We start from the raw sequence: 10,511 nt of genomic DNA, 5'->3' as shown, positions 1-10,511 counted from the left end.
GCGCAATTTCTTACTGGAATACGTTAACTGAACGAACAGTGAACTCGGTATCGTTAGAAGAAGTTTCCCCACGTATTGTAAATATGTGTTCTGGTTGAATCGTCGTATTTTAAAATTGGAATACATTACGAATGCATATCCTTGTTCGGACCCCTTTGCGTCTTTTACATAGTTATGTCTTTTACTTATTTGTGTGAGGCGTTTTTAAACTACGCCAACCAATACTGATGTGCTTTTATGTTCACTCCTGCATGAGCCCGACCAGGCCGTAAAGTATCAGTAAATAAATAAAAATATCTGCCTATTACTCACGTAGGAAAGGCATTTGTAGCCAATTATCAGATTTCTGCACATCTTTTTGCCTTTTTTTAAAGTCTCTCCTACGGACATCTTTGATCTATAGATCTCTCGAACCCGAAGACAAAGCTACGCTCCAAACAATGAGCATAAGAGCGGCTGATAAATAAATTTCAGCCGCACGTACGAACACCAACTGCAGAAAAATCCAATGCGTGCATTCCTCAAGATATTGGGTATCTTTATAGTACACTTTCGCCGCTACAAATTTTGTGTCAAGAGGGCAGTATCGACCTAAGGCATTCGGAAACTTTTATCGGCCAGAAATACCGGTCGATTCCGGAAAATTTGGTGCATACAAGTTTTTAGTGCATGACCCGTTGCTTGTAAGCACATTTTGGGGAACAGTTTCGAAGACGGTAACGCATATTTTCAGAAATTCAAATGGTTTGCAACAATGCGGGTTCAAATGAGAAGGGCGCTTTGGGAGCGGGTTGTAACGGGAAGGGCGTTTTGGGAACGGGCTGAAACAGGAAGCGCCCAAACGGGAAGGTCGTTTCGGGAACGGGCGCACACGGGACGGGTCAAGCGGGAAGGGCGTTTCGGGAATGGGTTCAAACGGGAAGGGGTCAAACGGGAATGGGTTCTTTCGGGCTACACCCGGGCCAACTGGCTAGCCGCGACCTGGGTGACCAGGTCGAGCTGATATGCCGGGCGCAACTGGCCGGACGTGCCCACAGCCTCCTGAACCGATGAGGCTTCCCGCAACGAGGAATGACTCAGTTATCTCCATTTAAAGTCAAATAACGGTTTATAACACCACCGCTCGCCATTGGGGCATTTTTTCCAGAAGGCGTGATGATCGTGTAAACAAAAACGAAGGGCAGCAAGGAAATTCAATAGAAATTTATTCTTTGGCGAGCCTAGCAAAGAAACATAGCATGAAGATGAGAACACACAAGAGGGCTCCATCGGGGAGTCCTCTTGTTACGTATCTCCTGACGGCTTTGCTTTGCGGTCTTCACTCTCTCGTAATCCCGATAGCATGGGGGGGGCAGTACATCAGGCAACATTTGGGCGATTGCAGGTACTGCTAAAATATTCCGTCCGCATGAACTACTTATTATGTGTGCATTGCTGAGGGCAAACATTTATTTCGTTTCGAACCTCCCCAATTTGCCTCGAAGTGGGCTGTAGCTTTCTGGCGTCTATACGCCGAATCTCTATACGCCGAATCAAAATAGGTTTATACTGCGTAGCATTCTTTGCCGAGTACCGCCGCAGCCAGTACCCTGCAATTCCACAAGAAATGCAAATTTCGCGGAAGTTCCACCTTCAATCGCTATAATAGCGTAACTGGAGATATTTGGTCAAACAGAATTTTGAAAACCCAAAAAATAAGAAAATTAAAAAAAAAAAAATGAACGACTCTAACACTAACGCGTCAGACTTGAGAATAGCGAAGCTGTACGCAACCTTCATGAGCAGAACGAATGCTCAAGTTTACGACTGCAGCCGATTTGCTCATTCTTCGTTGCCGCAACGACCTTTATTCCATCATTGCTGCTGTAACTGGGAGCTTCTTTCATTTTTTTTTAAGTTATAATCATTGGACACCACCTTTTAGGGGCGTACGCTATGGCTTGTCATTCCCGTTTTGAGCAAGTGTTGCCATGATTACGGCGGATAATGGAGTCTTGCTCGTTTCGAGCAACGGTTGCTACGATTGCGGTGAACGCTGGAGTTTGGTGAATCTTGGCCGATTTCCCTAAGTGGGTACGCTTGGCTTGACAAACGTGCGCAGGGGACGCTGGGCGGTCGCCGCTATGCACGCAAACACGAGCACTCAGCATTTTCTTGGTTTTGTTAACTGTCGGGCGTTCGGCAATTTCTTGGTATTTGTGACTGCCGACACGAAAAATTACGATCCAATAAACAGCTTCGCTGTTAAAATCCAGCGAAAATGTGGGAACGGTGTAATACCCTGCCTTTCCACAAAAATGCAGATTTCGCGGAAGTTCCACATTTAATCGCTATACTAGCGTACCTGGAGATAATTGGTCGGACAGAATTAAGAAAAGCGAAAAAAATGTGGGTGTAAAGAACTCACACCCTAGACAAGCGGGATAAGATGCTACGCATTAGTAGACAATGCTCTGAATTTCTGCAGATTTGTTTGCGCAATTTCAATCCATTGCGACGTAGTAGCAACTAGTATTATTTATAGATTGGCTTCATTTTTTCCTTTAATCCAGGTTAGTATGGCAGATTGGTTATTTTTGCCTTGAAAATACTCGTTTTGTTGCCTTGGAAAATGCAAGTGCTGTGGGAAGAAGGGCACTTGGGAATACTCTATTTCCTTCTTTTAATTGACGAAGGCGGTCTAAGCTCCGCTACACTGGCTCGTGTGGGACAAATTTGCAACCGACAAATCTTGCTAAGCCGGTCCTGGGACAAGGCAAAACTAAACATCAGTTTTTTTGTCATTTGGTTGTGAACCACCATTCAAGAAAAACGAATCTCCGCCATTTCCCCAAGAAACACGAAAACTATTATTTTGTATCCCTAAAACTCAGCGTTAAGCGCTCGTTAAAACACTTAATGTTTTTAAAAATAAAGTTAGCTAAGACAGGTGAAGAAATTATTATTAGGAAAAAAAAAAGACTGGCACAATGAGGATGAATGGGAGGTGACAAACGACGTTTGACGTGGCATTCAATACGATCAAGAAACGGCTTTGTGCCCGGCCGTGACAAACGGCCAATCGCAATAGCTCGGTCGTAGGGAATGAGCTGCTCGCGGAGGCGAATTACGCTCGTCGCGCAGTACGTATATACACGAACAAAGCCGGTGTCACGCGCTGCGTTCAGGGCGTTTCAGCCAGGGCGAATTCGTTAGCTGCTAAGGCAGGCAAGACGGCCGCCGCTGCGGTCGCCTGACGAATGCGCCGCTCAGACATTAACCCCGGGATCCGGTGGCAGCGGCAGTACTCCCCGCCACGGCGCCGTTCCAATTCTTGGGACAATTAGTCTTGACGTACTGCGGTACGCCCCGCTCCCGAATACATAGCGCCGCGGTAAGCCCCGCTGCCATGCTACATACGTCACCGGCAAATGGCCCCTGCGGCCTATCTGTAAGAGCCGAGGTTTCTATTTTGTTTCATTGGGGACCTGACGTAGAAGTAGGGGTAAGAAGAGAGGGGAAGGCGCAAAATTTAAAATGACATCATTTGTCGGTGTTGGGAAATGTGTAGCTAGGTAATGATTTCCCGCTCCTTCTTTATAATACTTCATTAAAATCCAGCTCGTTTTAAAGGGGCTATGGAGACACAATGCAAGTTTGGTTCATTCGATAGATCGCCTTTTTAGAATAGCACTGACACCACTTTTCACGCAAACGTCACTCAAATAATCTGTGTAATGAGGAAAAGAGGGAATAGCTGTGAGACTCACTAGCGACCTTTCCGCACTTAACCTGTGACGTATTACGGGCAGTATGTTGCGATTGGCTGAGCCGACAAAATCCAACGCAAATTAAACAGGTGAAACAGGGATTATAATATTGCAGAAGGGGATATTTGAGCCTAAAGTTAGTGCCCATTTTTTTAAAGCTGTATGAATGTTGGGCTAAACAATGGAATTGATCAACGAACATGTAAACATAGGAGCCTTAGTGTGTATGGCGCGCACTATTGCGGCCGACGCTGCACATATGTCGGGCCCATTGAGCTTGTCTGACACGACACTGGCCAGCTGGCATAAGTGACAGTGCCACTTACTTGAGCCTTCCTGTCGAGTCATACACAATATTTTACGACACGATTACTATCAGCCACGATAAACAGTGAGATCAAAACGAGAATAGAAGTCAAAACGTATACGGATAATGGTTCTTCAGGGGTACCGTTACGCCATATTGTTACGCCAATAGTGTCGTTAAACCAACATACTCACTTTTGTTTTATAAACCTGGCCTGGATACGTCATTGTCGACGTCACAAAACACACTGTGCGGGTGGGAGAATTGAAATTTTCTCTTAAATTGTTTAATTTCTCAAAGAATAAAGCGTCGTTTGCAGCCGGACGAGCGCTGGGGCACTACAAAACAACAAATATTTCGAATAAAACAAACTTGTCTTTTGTCTGCATGGCTCTTTCACAAGTCCACGCATGATCATTTCCGAACACCGCGCGTGTGACGAATACAGCAAATAGCAAGGACGAACATAAGAGAAGTTTGTGTTTTCATAGTTCGCATATATCGTTCGTGTATGGCGGGGGATATTATTTTATTTCGTGCATTACGTTTCCTACATCCCTTGCTCATTGGGAATGAGGCGTGTCTTAAGCAATCCCTATTTACCTGCTAATGTAATTGGCTGGAACCTCGAAGGCGTGTTTGCGAAGCAGTCAGAAGCAATCATCGGGCTTTGGGAACAAAAAAATGGCTGTTTCACGCAGGCTTCAAAATACTTGGAAGCACTGAATATGTGTAGAGCAAGCTGAAGCACTTTCAACAAACTTAGTCGTACTGAGTTTATTCTTCTCCTGAACTTCTTGTGGGCAGATGTATCCAAATTCATGACAGTTATTTCTGGGTTCTGGGTGAATTCATTGTGATGACACGTGCGATACCATGTCAATGGTCTCTTTGTGTTCGAGTCATCTCAAAACCAGTTCTGATGCACCAAATTCAATACTTTAACTAAGATGTTTTTGTACAGATGGACCATTTCTAGCATATCGGCGAATACACTGCGAGGGATGTCACTTGGTGTGTTAATTGCGAATACCTAGCGTTTTGTCCAGTTCTCCGCATTCAGGTGGGTTATCTCGCTGATAATTTTGGCAGGTTAAGATAAGCGATTGGGTGGTTGAACGCCATCCCAATCTTCGTACACATCGTGATAATCTATGTGTCATTCTAGAGTTCAGGTCACCATTTTCAATTCATTTGTCAATTACTTGCCCGGATAAGTACTGTAACCAGCACACGCATGCGCATCAGTAGAGGTTCTTCGCGTGTTCTCTTGAATGGTCCGGCAGGGCTGCAGAAGTCCACTGACTTCAAGAAAAGGCAGGGTCGAATGGCGATGTACCAAGACGAATGGGGTGACCTGCCTTCGCTTTCTACGAGCGGCGAGATCGGGATAGTACTTCTCCCAAACGCTGCATCGCGGAATTACATTACCAGCTGTGCTAATTAAATCATTCTTTTCGAGTAACACTCTAGAGGAATTCCTTTTTTTAAACGCAACAGCGTAACAGGGGCAGATTGGCAGAAACGCGCACCCAGCTGATGTCCGCGAAAGCGTTCACAAATTTGACTCATACCCAGCTTTCTCGCTCAAAATTCCGACCTCTGAGGAACCTAGCAAAACCACTTCAGGAACGTGATATCTGGCATAAAGCAAAAAGTTTTTAGTAAGAATTTTTTTAGTATTCTATAGTAGTATAGTATAGTAGTATAGTAGTAAGCAATAATTTTTTAGTATTCTGAATATTTTGTGTGTAATTCGCTGTCAAATCTTAAGTTTCCCTGGCCTAGGAGGCTATTCGCGCAACGTGCGAGACTTGAAACTGTGCATAAAGCAAATTTTCACCCTCAATATTAGTTGCGCAAAAATGTTTACATTTCACTAAATAACTACAGAGTTATCACTGTCGAAAGGACTGCCGTGGGCGGGAAAGCTGCACATGAGCGCCAGCCGCGCACGATTTAGGTCACTAAACTTAAAACAGAACCGTGACGGAGACGGAAATCAAGCCCACGAACGCGTGGTGACGGGCACGGGTCTTGACCACTACTCTACGCCGACGACTAATTATAAACGAAAGAGGGACAGCAGGATACATAAAATTGAATGAGTGGAGACGCACCTACAGTTTCAATTTGCGGTATAGAAACACGACGCTGTGCACCCGGTTGGGCGGTGCTTCGTGGGAGATTCAATAGATGGCGCTAGCTGGCCCAAGGCGCGAAGTTCGAACCTGAGGATAAAACGCATCGTATGGTAGGACTGGCGCCCCTGTCACCGAGATGGAGCGGTGACAGTGAAGTTCAATCACCTACGCGTTTTCGCGGTCTCATGATTGGGAAGTCTAGCAACCTTCTTCTTTTTTTTTTTCAGAGCGTAGTATCTTTCCGTTTCGTTGTTCCGTTGCTATGAAACCTACACGCAACGGCACTTTTGTACCTTCCTTCCTTATCTCTTTTCGTTTTGTCATACATTGTTTTTCTGCCATTCCGCCGCGGTAAATACGCCACTGAGATGAAGCACCGGTAATTTACACGGCTTATGATGTGATTTCCGTATTCTAAATTCATTCTTTCCGATACATCCCAACTTTTCAGCCCGCGATTGAGGTTAGCGGTAAGTGGATGTGACAGCCAAATAGGCACGAGGGGGGCCTCACGCATGGGTGATAAAGAAGTAAAAGGGAAGGAAAACTACATAAAAAGTACGGAATCCGGTTTTAGGTGAGTGCATGCACCGGCGGATACGGCGCTGAGATCCCATTCCCGGACGGGGGAGACAGGGATTGAGCAAATAGCATTAGAAGCCCGCGCAACCGCTTAGGCAACCGCCGCGTCGGTCACGCGATACGGAGCTCGGCTAAGTGCGCGGGCACAGAAAGCGACCGACGCGTTGCCACCTCAGCAGACGTGCACCCATCCCGCTGCGTGCTCGTGGCGATGAGTCAGGACCAGGGCTCCGCCTCTTCGGCTTCCAGGTTAACCGTCCTCAGGGCGCACCGAACCTCGTTGCCCTTCGCTTTCGGCTCGCGTAACGAAATCTGTGCAGTGGCGTCGGCACCGCGTTGCGCCAAAAGAGGGAGCGAGTGATTGGTCGCATTGCATTGCTTCGGCACAAACTCGAACACAGAGACTGAAGCGCTTCTTCTTAGGACGCAATTTGTTAGCTGAATGGCAACAGCGACAGTGAGCAGCAAACTGTCATCATGCGGCTGCCGAATCCGACTGAAAGCGGAAAATTCACAGTCCTGAAATGTCGCCAGGAGTCTTACTGGGAGGAAACAAACAAGATTGGAGCGCTTTGCCCGAAAAATTTGTGCTGCGGGGAGGTTTTGCGGGCTTGAATTTAGTGAAGCCATTTATTTCTCTAACACACGGAAACCTTCAACATTTTGCAATCAGCCAACACACCTTCGTTCGAAACTGGTGGGTTGACCAAACTGTAAGTTTGAAAGATTTCTGAATGTTTATTCGTTCGTTCGAACACTCGTTTCCAATGTCTTGCGAACCGATGAGGGTATTTCGCATGAAAATAAAAAATTAGGCACCCCTCCGTCTAACGACGAGGATGGTTGAACGCGGAGCTTTCTCGTGACGGACCATCGTCGTCTTTACACGGAGGGGTTCAGGGTTTTAACTTTGCACGTCCATACGCCCCTCTCCAAATCCAAACCGTTTTGACCATATTGAAATGGAGCAGTCGGATAGACTGGGAAGCAGGTTCGAATCTGGCGACAGTAAGCGCTTTTTCTATCCCTTCACCCGTTTTCGCGTTACAGACGCCATTCAGTGCGCACACTAAACTTTGCTTTAGAAGTATGTTTGCCTGTTTGAGGCGAAGTTATGATTGACTTTCAGATGAAGTTTTCAAGAGCGCCGAAGCTACGTAAGTGACCCATTTAGATTATAACATCACCAATTAACGAGCCACTTTCCAGTTCGGTCATGTAGTTTGATTTCTAATTACCCCCCAAAAGGGTGTTGGTTGGCGTCTTTGCATGGCAGCTCCAAACGCTCCAAACGCGGCTATACCCCCCTCGGCTTAGACGTGGGCACAGCGCTGTGTATTCATGTATGTGCTGCATGTAACTGTATAACGCCAGCAACGCTATCAACGAATCGACGAGGTCTGAACATATCTCGTTGTGACCCGCACAGGAAAGGGGGTCATGCTCTGCGGGGAGCCGAATCGCTTCAACGTCGGCGCCGAATCAGCCACGGTTGGCCGGCCTCATTTGCGGTTCTTGCGTCACTGATCAGACCGAAACGTGGAGGACTCTCGTCGTATCTCTCAGCGTTAGGGAGGTTGGTATGCTTGCTGGGGACTGCCAGCAGGGCGTGGGCAACCACGAAGGCCAAAGCGGAACACTGACTGGTACAGTGATGCACTCTCGCCGATGAATTTTAGAGTCAGCTGCGAGTTACGTCTCTTAAAATTAGGGAGAGTTCAAAGCCAATTAGTGATGGCGCTTTGAAAAAATAAAGTCGACGTTTGATGCTGGAGTGAATTCTCCAATCCTAGCGTAAAGAAGCACTGAAATGATTCCGTGGAGGTCATAATTCTGACTGCATCAGACCGTTTAACTTGTGTAATTTAAATTACAGGCAACATTAATAGCTAAGAAAAGTCTGAAATTTTAGACTTTCTGGAACTGCCAGAAGAAGTTAAAGCACCTTAAGCGAGAAATTCACGGCTGCCGCACCAACTACTTTAATGGCGTCATGCCGGTTAGCAGTGTGTTTTCGTACTTCCTCATCCCACAAAATTTTAATTTTCCCCGAATTTACGCTTAGTACACATTATTTGCTTGCTCACGAGCAGGCTGTCACGTTAAACATGGAAGAAATAGTTACATTTAGCCTTGCAGTGTTATTAGTGTGACGTCATAAAGAATGCGAGGACCGTGCGAGAGAAAGGGCTCTTTTGCATTTAGCCTTGCAGTGTTATTAGTGTGACGTCATAAAGAATGCGAGGACCGTGCGAGAGAAAGGGCTCTTTTGAACTCAATGTTCGCGTTCAAAACGAGCGTAAATGATTGATTTTAATATTTAAAGTGGTACTGACACAAAATTTTGAAGGCGAGATAACTTCGGAGATAGATTGGTGTGAACACATATACACCATCTGCAAAATATCAGCGGCGAATACAGCCTAGAACATATTTAAAATCAATTTTAAAGTGTGCGAAACGCAACCGAGCAGCCAGCAGAGGACCACGCGCAATCGACATCACCTGGATATTGTGTAAATAAACAACATCCAAACACTTCACGAGTTTGTGTTGGCGCTTCCGCACTGCCGGCGTTTTTCGCCGGCTCGCCCGGCTCGCCGCTCCAATCGGAGGGCCGGAGGGCGGAGCTTCTGCTCTCGAGAACGAACGACCCGATCGTTGGAGGCGGAGGCGCCGTGATTTCGTCAGCTCGTCGGCTGCAGCTGGCCGCGACCAAACTTCTACACCGATTCAAGGCACTCTGTTTCTATTACTTTTTATTTACATTGGATGCGAAAACGTGCCGGGGACACGAAAAGCCCACTGAGCGAGCCGCACGGTCGCTGTACAGGCGGCGGCCACGGCCGCGAAGTGGCCCAGGCCGGCGCAGGTAGTTCGAGTGATAGCTTGTTACAACTTACCGCTGCTCGAAATTGTCCCTAAGTCCCAACCATGGCAGCTCATATGAGAAAGGAGTTAATGATGCGATGCCGGGTTGCATTAAAAATTCTCATCTGCACCGCTTACGAGAGCGGCAATCGAATATCCGCCGCAGTGCTAAGCCGAACACATCTGTAGGCGGACCTGTAGGCAGCCCGGCCGGCTGCTCTGCGCGTCTTGCCACCCACTGTCTCGAGCGTCGCGCGTCGTTCTTTAGCCGCGGTAGCATCTGCACTCGCAGCGCCTGCGTCACGTCCACGGTCGCATTTTAATAGCGGATCGTGAGATCAGTACATGGCGGTATTCGCAGAAACTGCAGGCGATGCGGGTTCGACAGTGCTACGGCAGCTTTGCTCTGTGATATCCATCCGACGGTCACGTGGTGAGCTTTGTTCACACAAAAGCCATCGGTTCGCGGCACCCGCTGAAACCGAAACTGCGACTGGCCGCATTGAAAATGCCTCTAATTAAACAACCGTCGCACGCTGAAGCAAATGAGGTTGCTACAGGTTAAAAGTAGGTCACTAGCTACTTATCGCAACAAAAAAAAAAAACAAGATGCAAAATTTTTGTGTCAGTGCACCTTTAACGCTCCGACGCTACACAGCCGATTAGGCTCACCATGGTGGAGGGCTACGGAATAGTTTTGACTGCCTGGGGATCTTTAACGTGCGCCTAAATCTCGAACACGCGGGAGTTTCGCTTTTCGCCTCCATCAGAAAAGCGGCCGCCCGGCCGAGAATCGAACCCGCGTCCTCGAGCGTAAACTATTAATGTGGAAAACTGGGCGTGTTGGTACATGATCAA

Source organism: Haemaphysalis longicornis, unplaced genomic scaffold, assembly GCF_048455015.1.
Source record: "Haemaphysalis longicornis isolate Haplotype H1 unplaced genomic scaffold, Haemaphysalis longicornis Haplotype H1 scaffold_31, whole genome shotgun sequence".
NCBI lineage: Eukaryota > Metazoa > Arthropoda > Arachnida > Ixodida > Ixodidae > Haemaphysalis > Haemaphysalis longicornis.
This window is presented reverse-complemented; position numbering follows the sequence as displayed.